Raw genomic sequence first — 13,344 nt, forward strand, 5'->3', positions numbered from 1 at the left:
GGCGCAATACATGTCACGATTCAGTGGGGGACAGTTCCTCCTGCAACCAGTTATAAGAAACAGTCGTTTGTTGTTATAATTAATTGTCATGTTCTTGCATGCTTGTTGTTGTTGTTGCATAATGTTATGTCATTATTATTATTATTATTGTTATTATTATTATTATTATTATTATTATTATTATTATTATTATTATTATTATTATTATTATTATCGTTATTATTATTATTATTAGTAGTAGTATTGTTGTTGTTGTTCCTCTTGTTATTATTATTATTATTATTATCATTATAGTTGTAATAACGATAATAATAATTTTAAATTACAATTTTAGTATAGTACCTTATCGGCATTATTATTGTCATTATCATCATTAATATGTGTGTGTGTGTGTGTGTGTGTGTGTGTGTGTGTGTGTGTGTGTGTGTGTGTGTGTGTGTGTGTGTGTGTGTGTGTGTGTGTCTGTGTATGTGTGTGTGTGTTTGTAATAATAATAATAATAATAATAATAAACGGTTTATTATTTAGGCAGTTGACAAACTGAAAATGTACATAGGGGATGGGGAAAAACTTAACATTAATCCTAAAGGTAAGTCTAATCTAGGAGGGAAATACTATTGATTGATGGCTCGCACCATGGTGGGAATCGCACTGAGTCTGTACCGGTCCGTGCGCGGCGCCTTTAGGGGCGTTATTTTGTTGTGGTGTCTGGTGGCACGGACAGGGCGAGGCGCGTCGGGCGGCAGCATGTTTCTGAGACGCGGATGATGCATTAGTCCCCTCCCAAACTTCTCCAGAGCCTCTCGGTGCCTGGTGGATATTCTGGACAGACTCAGGGTGGTCAGGGCTTCTTCATAGGTGGTGTATGCAGGGCCAAGGATGACCCTGCACGCCCTTTTCTGCACACTCTCTAGCTGTAGCTGTTGAGTGTGTGTGAGGGAGGAGGACCACGCTGGGGAGGCGTACATGAGTTTGGGGAGGATGAAGGTAAGATACACCCCCCTTAACTCATCTGTCGGCGTCCCCAGCGACCTGAGTCTGCGCAGCATGTACAGCCTGTAGGTAGCTGATCTCACGGTGCTGGCGACATGCTGCTTCCAGGTCAGCTGGTCGTCCACCGTGACTCCGAGAAGCTTGGCACATTGGACCACCTGGAGGGGGTGAGGGCCCACTGTGAGCCGGGGAGGGGGCACTGGTACAGAGGAGGTACAGAAATGCATCACCACAGTTTTGCTGTGGTTGATGGTCATCCTGCTCTCCTCTGTCCACGTCTGCAGTCGCTCCAGAATTGCTTACAGTGGCGAGTAGTCCGGGTTCTTGGTGGAAACTGGGACGCCCACGGTGCAGTCGTCCACATACTTCCAGCGATGGGGGGTGTCGGTGAGGGCGTCGTTGATGAGGAGGAGGAAGCATAGAGGACCCATCTTGGTCCCCTGGGGGACTCCACATGTCAGCTGTTGGAAATTAGAGACAGAGCCCTGATAGCGAACGGCCTGACGTCTCCCTGTGAGGAAGTCGGCTAGCCACGCTATCAGATTAGGAAGGAGACCCAGACCTACTGCCTTGCTGATGACAACAGTGTGATCAACAAGATCAAAGGCTTTTTTGAAGTCCACAAAAGCAACAGCTAGAGAGGTGTTTCGCTTGTCCAGGTGGCTGTGGATGAATTCAAGGAAGCTGGTCAGGTAATGTGAGGTGGAGGTGGCTTTAATATTTCCGAATTGTCTGATATCCACGGTGTTACAAATTTTGGTGTATGCCCAGTCATATACAAAATCTTCACAAATAAGGCTAGGGATGGGGGTGATAGAGACTGGCCTGAGGTCATTGAGTGACTGAGGACTGGAAGTTTTGGGGATGGGTGTGACGTAAGATGTCTTCCAGTCCGTGGGGCAAGAGTGTTGGGAGAGTGAGGCGTTTATTATGGAGCAAAGCGGTGTTGCTAGCTCTACAGCAAATTCCTTGTAAATTTTTATAGGAAGGTCAGTGGGTGTGGTGGATCTTGGTTTAAATTTAAGTATTCTCTTAAAAACATCCATCGCCTGGACAGTGTGTGGAGGGGAGGGAGCGGGCAGATAGGCAGGAAGCGGAGTGGTGTGGAGGGGAGGAAAGGTTTGACAGATAGCAGCAAAGTGATTGTTCATCTCCTGAGCCGCGAGATTAGCAGGAAGGTGTGAGGTGCAAGGAAGAGATGAAGTGTGCTTTTGTAAGCCACACAAAGCTTTGATCTTAGCGTACCACTGTCTGTTGTTGGTCAGCTTGAGGTGGTGTATCTTGTCTGGGTAATAGCTTGCCTTTGCATTCTTAATCTCCCTGATTACTCTGTTTCTTAGTTTCCTGTAAAGGACCGGGCAGGAGTGGAACGCCCAGGTCCGCTGACGCATGAGTCTTTTAATGCGGGGCGTCATCCAGGGAGCATCAGACGGGTGCGTTGTGACGCTCTTGGCTGGGAAGTAGTGGTGGAAGGCTGCTGTGGTAGTGGCGACGTAATTTTGCCATTTTACGTGGACGTCCTCCTCATCCAGCACCTCGGTCCACGGGTGTTGTGTCACCCACTGCCCAAACTCCCTCATGGCTGAGTCAGGCATGGGGCGGTGGGTCCTGGTGTGTGTGTGTGTGTGTGTGCTATTTGGTACGGAAGATTTAATAATCGTTTCATTGCAAGAATTGTGTTGTGTTTGCAGTTTTTTTTCTTTTTACTCATGTTGTTATTGTCATTTTAAGTTTGTTGTTGTTTTCTTCGTTAACTATGTTTTATTATTGATGATGACAATGTAGTTGTTAATGATGACGTTCTTTGTTGATACTATTATTGTTGTTGTTGTTGTTGTTGTTGTTGTTGTTGTTGTTGTTGTTGTTGTCGTCGTCGTTGTTGTTCTTTTTGTTGTTGATGTTGTCGTTGATGTTGTTGTTTTTTTGTTTTATTTCTTTTTTTTTTAAGTAAGAGTGACACTGGTCAAGGGCAATCAAAAGTTCGAAAAAGGCCCACTTGAGTGCCAGTTCCCAAACCGAGGTCAAAAAGAATGATCCAAAATTGAAGGATAGTGTCTTAAAGCCTACTTTGAAAGAGTTCAAGTCATAGGAGAAAATAAATAAATAAGCAGGCAGAGAGTTTCAGTGATGAATGACTGAGATTACTGGTAATCTTGCATTAGAGAGATGGACAGAATAGGGGTGAGAGATAGTATAAAGTTTTGTACAGCAAGCCCGAGGGAGGAGAGGAGGCATGCAGTCAGTAAGATCTTAATAGCAGTTAGCGTGAAAATAGCATTAGAAGATATCAAGAGATGCAACATTGCAGCGATGAGAGAAGGGCTGAAGACAATTAGTTAGAAAAATTGATAGGACGAAAAACTTTTTATTTTACCCTGTCTAAAAGAGCGTTATGAGTGGAACCTATACATGGTTGGAACTTCTTACATGGATTGATAATGGCCCTCTATATGTACATGGTCAGCAGCTTATGATAGTGTATATATATATATATATATATATATATATATATATATATATATATATATATATATATATATATATATATATATATATATATATATATATATATATATATATATATATATATATATATATATATATATATATATATATATATATATATATATATATATATATATATATATATATATATATATATATATATATATATAAAGTTCATTTTCTTTTCTTACATTATAACTATTGTAATTATTACATGTATCATTATTCATCACTTATTCATTTATTTATTTAGTTATTTATTTATTTGCTTACGGGACAATACTCGTTTTTATTTTCTTTGTGGGTCTCAGTTGGCGTCTTCCCTTGCGCGCCCACTCAGTCACAGCTTGACACCTGCCCACATCCTCTCCCCGCGGGCCAGTTGGTCACGTGGCTCTCTACGCTTCACTCCTGGGAACACATGGACAATACTACGCCCAAAAACATGTTGTGGGGGGTTTAAGAAAAACTGGCGGGGACGACTCTGAATGCCTAACTTCATATAAGCTGTTTTAGCTAGAGATGAGATGTGAAGTTTCCAGCTTAGATTATTAATGAAAGACAGACAGAGGAAGTTCAATGTAGCAGCAGGGGACAGCTGAGTGTCAATAAAAAAGAGGGGATAGTTATCTGTAACGCTCTGTTAAGTTGATATATGAAGGAATTGTGTTTTTGAGGCATTACTCTACTCCAAACAGAAATTTTAAAGAAATTAGAAGTCTGGCGTAGTGTGGCTTCCCGACGTGAGCTGTTTAGCTTCTAAAGGGTTGGACGTCTACGAAAAGACGTAGGAAATTGCATAGTGGTATCAGCGTAGAAGTGGATAGGACAAGAATTTTGTCTTAGATCATTAATGGATTATAGGAACACCACTGTTAATACGTAGACTTAGGAGAAGAATAGTCTCCGAATACAACAGCAACAATAAAACGGACAGAAAGGACATTTGAGGTGAAATTACAGAGAAAAGGATAGAAGGTAAGTACGTAGGAAGATAGTTTGGAAATTAAAGATCGTGCCATATTCTGTCAAAACCTTTTTGATATTTCTTAGACAACAGCGAAAGTTTCACAAAATCCTTAAAAGAAGATGACCAAGACTCAGTAAGGATGGCCAGTAGAGCGGCCATGACTGAACCCATACTGGCGATCACATGTATGGTCGTGAAATGATAGATGTTTAAGAATCTTCCTATTCAGGATATATTCAAAACTTCAGAGGGGCAGGAAATTAAAGCAATAGTCCAGTAGTTTAAGAGGTTAGAGCAGACACCTTTTTTACACTCTATTCTCGAACGCTAAAGACAACTTATTTCCTAAAGCACTTATTTCTAAAAACACTCTTATGAGTGTTTTTAGATTTTTAAGTGCTTAACGCTAAAACAAATTAATTTAACTTTATATTGAAAAACAGAACATCATTAACAAAAACGTGTATTTTGAGTCTTATTCACCATATTAGGTGCCAAAACGCTAAAATATATAAAATGATAATATATGAAGAAAAAACTACATTACTAAAATCCTGTATTATGACTTTTTAAACTTGTGAGGTACCAAAACGTGAAACTGCATACAAAGTACACTATATTGGAAAATAAAACAACATTACCAAAAACGGAGCTTTTGACTGTTTTCAATTCCAGTACTAAAACACTAAAACTCATGCAAATCACCTTTCATGTAGAAAAATAAATTATTTGAAAATAGTGTCTTTTGAGTATTTTTTTTTTAGCTTTTTAGGTTCCACAATGTCAAAATGCATACAAAGCACCTTATATGGGACAATGCTATAACAATATCAGAACCAAAACGTTGGAAAGCATGGAAAAAAATCCTATAAAGGAAAAAAAGTGGTTTTACCAAAATCGTGTCTTATTAGTGTTTTTCAGCTTCTAATCTACCCAAACTCTAAAAAGTATACAAAACACCTTTTCTGGAGCAAAAGAACAACATTACCAAAAAAGTGTGTTTTGAGCACTTTTTTTTTTTTAGTTTATCAGGTACCAAAACTCTAAAACACATCAAAAGTAGCCAATATAGGGAAAATAAAATATTTCACCACAAACATGCCTTATGAGTGTTTAAAGATTCTGAGGGGCTGAAGAGCCAAAAGATATTAATATTATTAATTTTAATTAATATTAATTATTAGTAATGTTGAGAAAAGAACATCATCACCAAAAACGTGTAATATAAGTGTGATTCACCATATAAGGTACCAAAATATCAAAATACCTACAAAGAACCCTATCTAAAGAAACAGAAAAACTCAAAAACATTTTTTTTTTTTTTTGCAGTATGCTAGGTACCAAAATGCCAAAACACATGGAAATTAGCCAATATAGGAAAACGAAACGATAAAAAATCACAAACATGTATTATGAGAGTTTTAGATGTTCTTAGGTATCAGAATGCTGAAACACGTGAATAGTACTCTATATTCAGAAACAACAATATTACAGAAAAAAAAAGTGTATTGTGAGTCTTTCTCACCCCATTAGACATCAAAACGCCAAAATGCATAAAAAAAAAAAACTTATTTGGAAAAAAGATAACTCTATTACCAAAATCCTGTTTTTGAACTTGTTAGGTACCAAAACGTCAAAGTGCATGCAAAGCACACTATATATGGAAAAAAAAAACATTTCCAAAAACGCGGCTTTTGAGTGCTTTTACGTACCAAAACGTTAAAACATATTCAAAACACCCGTTACTAAGAATGAAAAAGAACATCATCAAAAAATGTATTTTGAGTATTTTTTAGCTTGTTAGATACCAAAACGCCAAAATGCATGCAAAACACCATATATAGAGTAATGAAACGAATATACAAGAAACGTTTCTTTTGCGTGTTTTTTTTTTTTTATCATATTAGTCACTCAAACGGTAAAAAGCATGGAAAACTACCTTTATGAGAAATCTAAACAACATTACAAAAATCGTGTCGTTTCAGTGTTTTCATCATCTTACATAACATCTTATCTTACATAACAAAACTCTGAAAAGCTCTAAAACTCGTTCTGTAGAAGCAGAAAAGCATTATTAAAACGTGCGTTTTAGGTGCAAAGTAGCCTATACGGGGAAACTAATCGATATTACCACAAACATGTCTTAAGGTTCTTATGAGGTGAAACGCTAAAGCATATGAATATTACTCTATATTGAGGCAACATAACTTCATTACCAAAAAAACGTGTATTGTGAGTGTCATTAGCCATGTTAAATACCAAAACGCCATATAACAGTTTCTGGAGAAACAGAACATTTAAAAAAACGTGTGTTTTAAGTATTTTTGAGTTTGTTAAGTACCAAATTACCAAACACATGCAACGTAGCCTGTATAGTGAAACGAAACGATATAATCACAAACGTGTATTATGAGTGTTTTTTTTTTTTTTTATGTTCTAAGATATCAAAACACTAAAACACGTGAATTGTACTCTATAATGAGAAACAGTACAACTTTAACAAAAACGTGTATTGAGTTCTATTCACCATATTAGGTATCAAAACGACAAAATATATGCAATGAAATATATATGAAGAAACGCTTTTACATTACCAAAAATCTGTATAAAGACTGAAATTGTTACATATCAAAAAGCATCAGAGCATTTAAAGCACACTATAATAGAAAAGAATACATTACCAAAAACCTAACTCTTGGGTTTTTTTTTTTCAGCTTCTTAAGAACCAAAACGGTAAAAAGCATGCAAAACACCCATTATACAGAAACAAAACAAATTCTTGAAAAAAAGTGTATTTTGAATGTTTTTTGAGCTTGTTAGGTACCAGAACGCCAAAATGTAAGCAAAGCACCCTATGTAGGGTAATTAAACGCTTTTACCAAAAACGTGTCATTTGCGTGTTTTTGAGCATATAGAGCACAAAATTGCTAAAATTCATGGAAAACATCATATATAGGAACCCTGTAAACAATATTACTAAAATCATGACTTTTGTGTTTTTGAGCTTCTTACGTACCAAAATTCTAAAAATCAATACAAAACACTCTTTCAAGAGGAATATAACATTACTAGAAACGTGTGTATTAGTGTTTTTTTTTTTTTTCAGTTCATTAGGTGACAAAACGCCTAAACATATGCTAGTATAGGGAAACTAAAAAATATTACCGGAAACGTGTCTTATGAGAGCTTTTTTTTTTAAGGTTCATAGGTGCTGAATCTCTAAAACATATGAATATTTCTCTCTTAAAAAGACAAAAAAAAAAAATTTATTACCAAAGACGTGTATTATGAGTGTGTTCCATCATGTTAAGTATCAAAACACCAAAATACATAAAAAGAACCTTTTCTAGAGATAGAGAACAAAATTTCTAAAAACGTGTGTTTAAAGTGTTATTTATTAGCTACCAAACCCCAAAACACATGTAAAGTACCCGAAAGAGGGAAACGAAACGATATAATCGAAAACGTAAATTATGAGTGTTTTTGATGTTCTTACCATCAGAATGCTAAAACACTTGAATAGTACCCTATATTGAAAAAGAAAAAAAAAATACAAAAAACATGTATTGTCTTATTTACCATGTTAGGTACCAAAACGCCAATACACATAAAAAGAACCGTTTATTAAAAAAGAAAACTATATTTTCAAAAACCTGTATCATGCAAAGCACACTATTTCGGGAAATAAAATCACTAAAAACATGGCTCTTTTTTCAGCTTCCTAAGTATCAAAACGGTAAAACGCATGTAAAAACCTATTATGGAAAATTGAACATCAAAAGAGTGTATTTTTTATTTTTTTTCTTTATCTTGTTAGATACGAAAACTCCAAACAACATTTAAAGCACATTATTTTGGAAAAGAAAACATTACCCAAAAACGTGGCTTTTGACTACTTTTTTTGCTTATAACGTACGAAAACGCTAAAATACACGTAAAACACTCTTTATGGAGAAAAAGAACTTCATCAAAAATGTGTGTTTTTAGTGTTTTTTTTTTTTTTTTAGGTAATAAAATGCCAAAATGCATGCAAAGCATGCATTATTGGTAATTAAATGACATTATCAGAAACGTGTCGTCTCCGTGTTTTTCAGAATATTAGGCAGCAAACCTGACATGGTAAAACTACCATCATTATGATAATCGTATCTTTTGAGTGCTTTTGAGCTTCTTACATACTAAAACTCTAAAATGCATGAAAACTCCCTTTCCGGAGAAACAGAACAATATTGCCAAAAATGAGTGTTTTAAATATTTTTCAATTCATTATATACCAAAACGCCTCAACATTTGTAAATTAAGCCGTTATGAGGAAACTAAACGGTATTTCCACAAGCATGTTTTATGAGGGTTCTTTATGAGGTTCTTAGGTGCTGAGACGTTAAAACAAATAGGTATTACTCTATATTGAAAAGCAAATCATTATTACTAAAAGCGTGTATTTTTTGTCTCATTGACTATTTTAGGTACAAAAACGCCAAAATGTATACAAAAAACATTTTCTGGAGAAACAGATAATTTCCAATAATGTATGTTTTATATGTTTTATAGTTTGTTAGGTCCAAGAACGCAAAAACTCATGTAAAGTAACCAACATAATAAAACGAAACGATATAATCATAAACGGGCGTTATGAGTGTTTTTGTTTTTCTTAGGTATCAGGTAAACACGTAAATATTATTGAGGAAAAGTACAAGATTACCAAAAACGTGTATTATGAGACTTATTCACCATTTTATATATCAAAACGCCAAAAGGCATACTTATATAAAAAAAAAACACAACTATATTACTAAAATCTGTATTATAAATGTTTTTGAACTTCTTAGGTATCAAAATGCCAAACTCCATGCAAAGCACACCATACTGGAAAAGAAAACAACATTACCCAAAAACTTTTCTTGTGAGTGTTTTTCAATACGCTAAAACAGATGGAAAGTATTCTTAATGGAGAAAGAGAAGAACTTTATCAAAAAAGAGTATTTTTAACTTGTTACTTACCAGAATATTAAAATGCATTTAAAGAAACCTATATAAAGAAACAGAATAGCATTACCTCCCCCACCAAAAAAATAAAATAAAAATAAAAAATTGAACTTATTAGGTACTAAAAACATGTGTTTTGACAGTTTTTCAGTCTCTTAGGAAACATATTGGTTAAACACATGCAAATCAACTAATAAGGGAAAACTAAATAATATTACCGCAAACGTCTCTTATGAATGTTTTTAATGTTCATAGGTGGTGAAACGCTAAAACAAATTAATATTACTCTATACTGAGAAACAGAACATCACTACCTAAAACGACTGTCATGAGTCTGTTTCACCATGTTGGGTAACAAAACGCTAAAATTCATAAAAAGAAAGCAGAACATTTTCTAAAGCGTGTATTTTAAGCGTTTTACTGTTTGATTGGTAACAAAAAGCCTAGACACATGAAAAGTAGCCAGCATAGGAAAACGAAAACATAATCATAAACGTGAATTATGAGTGCTTTTAATGTTCTAAGCTATCAGAACGCTAAAACACGTAAATAGTGCTCTATATTGTGGAAGAGAACATAACCAAACACGTGTATTATGAGCCTTATACACCATGTTAGGTACCAAAACACCAAAATGCTTACCAAGAAAATCCATATGAAAAACCACAACCACAATATCAAACACCTGTATTATATATATATATATATATATATATATATATATATATATATATATATATATATATATATATATATATATATATATATATATATATATATATATATATATATATATATATATATATATATATATATATATATATATATATATATATATATATATATATATATATATATATATATATATATATATATATATATATATATATATATATATATATATATATATATATATATATATATATATATATATATATATATATATATATAAAATGGCAAAGTGCATAGAAAGCACACTATATTAGGAAGAAAAAAAATACAAAAAAAAGTTGCTTTTGAGTGTTTTTATCTTCTTACTTTCTAAAACGGTAAAAAGCATGCAAAACACAATTTATGGAGAAACAACAATTTCATTAAAAAGTTGATTGTGAGTGGTTTTGAGCATGTTATTAACCAAAACGCCTAGATGAATACAGAGAAACCTATATGAAGAAACAGAACATTACCAAATTTTTTTTTTTTTTTTTTACCTGTTGGATAGCATAAGACCAAACTGCATTTATAGCAAGCACACTATATTGGAAAAGAAAACAGCATTACCCAAAATTTTTCTTTTCAGAGTTTTCCAGCTTCTTACGTACCAAAACGCTAAAAATGCATGCAAAACGCCTAAATGCATGCAAAGAACTTATATAGGATAATGAATCGACATTATCAAAAACGGTTGATTTGCGTTTTTTTTTTTTTTTTCAGGATTTCAGACACCAAAACACACACACACAAAAAAAAATGAATAAATAAATAAATAAAAATAAAAAAAACATATTGAAAAACAAAACAATATTATTAAAATTATGTTTTTTCCGTGTTTTTAAGCTTGTTACGTACCAAAACTCTGAAATGCATTCAAATTAATCTTTCTGGAGGAGCATAACATTATCAAAAACGTGTGTTTTGAGTATTTCTGAGTTCATTATATACTAAAATTCCTATACAAATGCAATGATGGGAAACGAAAAGATATTACCACAAACCTGTCTTATGAGTGATTTTGAGGTTCTTAGATGCTAAAACGTTGAAACAAATTAATAGATATTACACAATATTAAGAAATAGAACATAGTCATCAAAATCGTTTATTATGAGTGTGATTCACCATTTATGGTACCAGAATGATAAAAATGGATACAGACAACCCTTTCTAGAGAAACAGAACAACATTTCCAAAAACCTGTGTTTTAATCCAAATCTTGATGTTGTTTTTATGTGCGCAGTGACTTAACCTGCTCTCGCGCCCACGCTATCGAATCTTCAGAGTTTTATACTGTCTGGCTACGACTACAGAGTCACTCTCAAACTAAATTTATCTGTGCTGTATTCCTCTCACCTATCTCCTCTGACAATAAGAAAATTCTTTGCCTGCATTATTTTCAAAGTGGAGCACATTATTTCTTCCCATTTACAGAGATCACCATTATTTGAGTCTTCAGTGTTACCTCCAGCTTTGGCTTTCCTCTCACTTCACTGACCATCCTGGTGAAGTAGCCTTCAGTTATGCTCCTTGACCTAGTGTAATTGGTGCAACATCCTAGCTGTATTTCTCGCCGTCCTCGAGATACGCCAGGTATTCTTGACATTTTCATTACCTCTAATCCTTCTGCTTATGCTGTTACCATCTCTTCTCAATTGAGCTCTTCCGATTACAATTTCATATCTGTATCTTGTCCAGTCGCTCCAATCCTTCTTTTGGATCACCCTAAGCGGAGGTGCCTCTGGCGTTTTCCCTCTGTTAGTTTGAACGACCTGAGGAGGTATTTTGCTGATTTTTCTTGGAAGGACTACTGCATCCATGTCAGAGACCCGTATCTAAAGTTTTTGAATCTACCTTCAACAGGGAGATTATTAAACATATATCTCTTGACAAACTTCTATCTAATCGCCAGTTTCGGTTCCGTCAAGGCCGCTCTACTGGTGATCTGGCTTTCCTTATTGAATCTCGGTCATCCTCTTTGATAGATTTTGGTAAAACTTTTGCTGTTGCCTTATACATATTATTTTCTTTTTTAATAGAGTCTGGCCTAAAACTTTGATTTCCAAACTACCCACCTACAGCTTCTATTCTTCTCTCTGTATCTTCATCACAAGTTTCCTTTCTGACCGTTCTATTGCTCCTGTGGTAGACGGTCACTGTTCTTCTAAATCTATTAACAGAGGTGTTCCTAAGTGTACTGTCCTGTCACCCACTGTCATCCCATTACTCATTAACGATCTTCTAAACCAAACATATTATCCTATCCAATCCAACGCTGATGATACCACCCTGCATTTTTCCACTTCTTTTTATAGACGTTCAACCCTTCCGGAAGTAAACAGTTCACGCAAGGATGCCTAACTTTCGATCTCTCTAAAATTTCTGATTAATTGTTTGCAATAATTGTTTAATGCCTTAAAAACTCAATTCCTCCACCAATCAACTCAACACAACCTTCCAGACAACTATCCTCTTTTGTATAAAGACAATCAATTGTTTATCTCTTCTACACTGAACATGTTTTTTTTTTTTTTTTTAATAACCTAAACTAGAAACTTCAAAATTCATCTCCAGCTAAAAACGCTTCTTTGAAGTTAGGTGTTCTGAGACTTCTACGACAATTTTTCTCATCCCCCCAGCTGCTAAGCCTTTACAAGGTCCTTATCCGTCCATGCATGGAATATGCTTCACATGTTTGGAGGATTCCACTCATACGGCTATTTTAGACAGAGTGGAATCAAAAGATTTTCGTATCATCAACTCTCATCTAACTGACTGGCATCACCTTCTTTCTCACCGACGCAATGTTAAATCTTTAGCTACCCTCTACCGCTATTTTCATGCTAACTGATCTTCTGATCTTGCTAACTACATGCCTCCCCTCCGCCTGCGGCCTCTCTGCACAAGACTTTCTTCTTTCTCTCACCCCTATTCTGTCCATCTCTCTAATGCAAGAGTTAACCAGTATTCTCAATCATTAATTCCTTTCTCTGGTAAAGTTTGGAACTCCATGCCTGATTATGTGTTTCCACCTTCCTATAAATTGAATTCTTTCAAGACACTTATCATTTAAGACACTTATGCATTTTTGACTGCCGCTTCGGAACCTGTTCAGGGACCATTGTCTCAGCGGGTTATTTATTTATTTTTTCTATTTATTTTGTATATATTTTTTTCT

Source organism: Scylla paramamosain, chromosome 1 (assembly GCF_035594125.1).
Source record: "Scylla paramamosain isolate STU-SP2022 chromosome 1, ASM3559412v1, whole genome shotgun sequence".
In the NCBI taxonomy this organism is placed as follows: domain Eukaryota; kingdom Metazoa; phylum Arthropoda; class Malacostraca; order Decapoda; family Portunidae; genus Scylla; species Scylla paramamosain.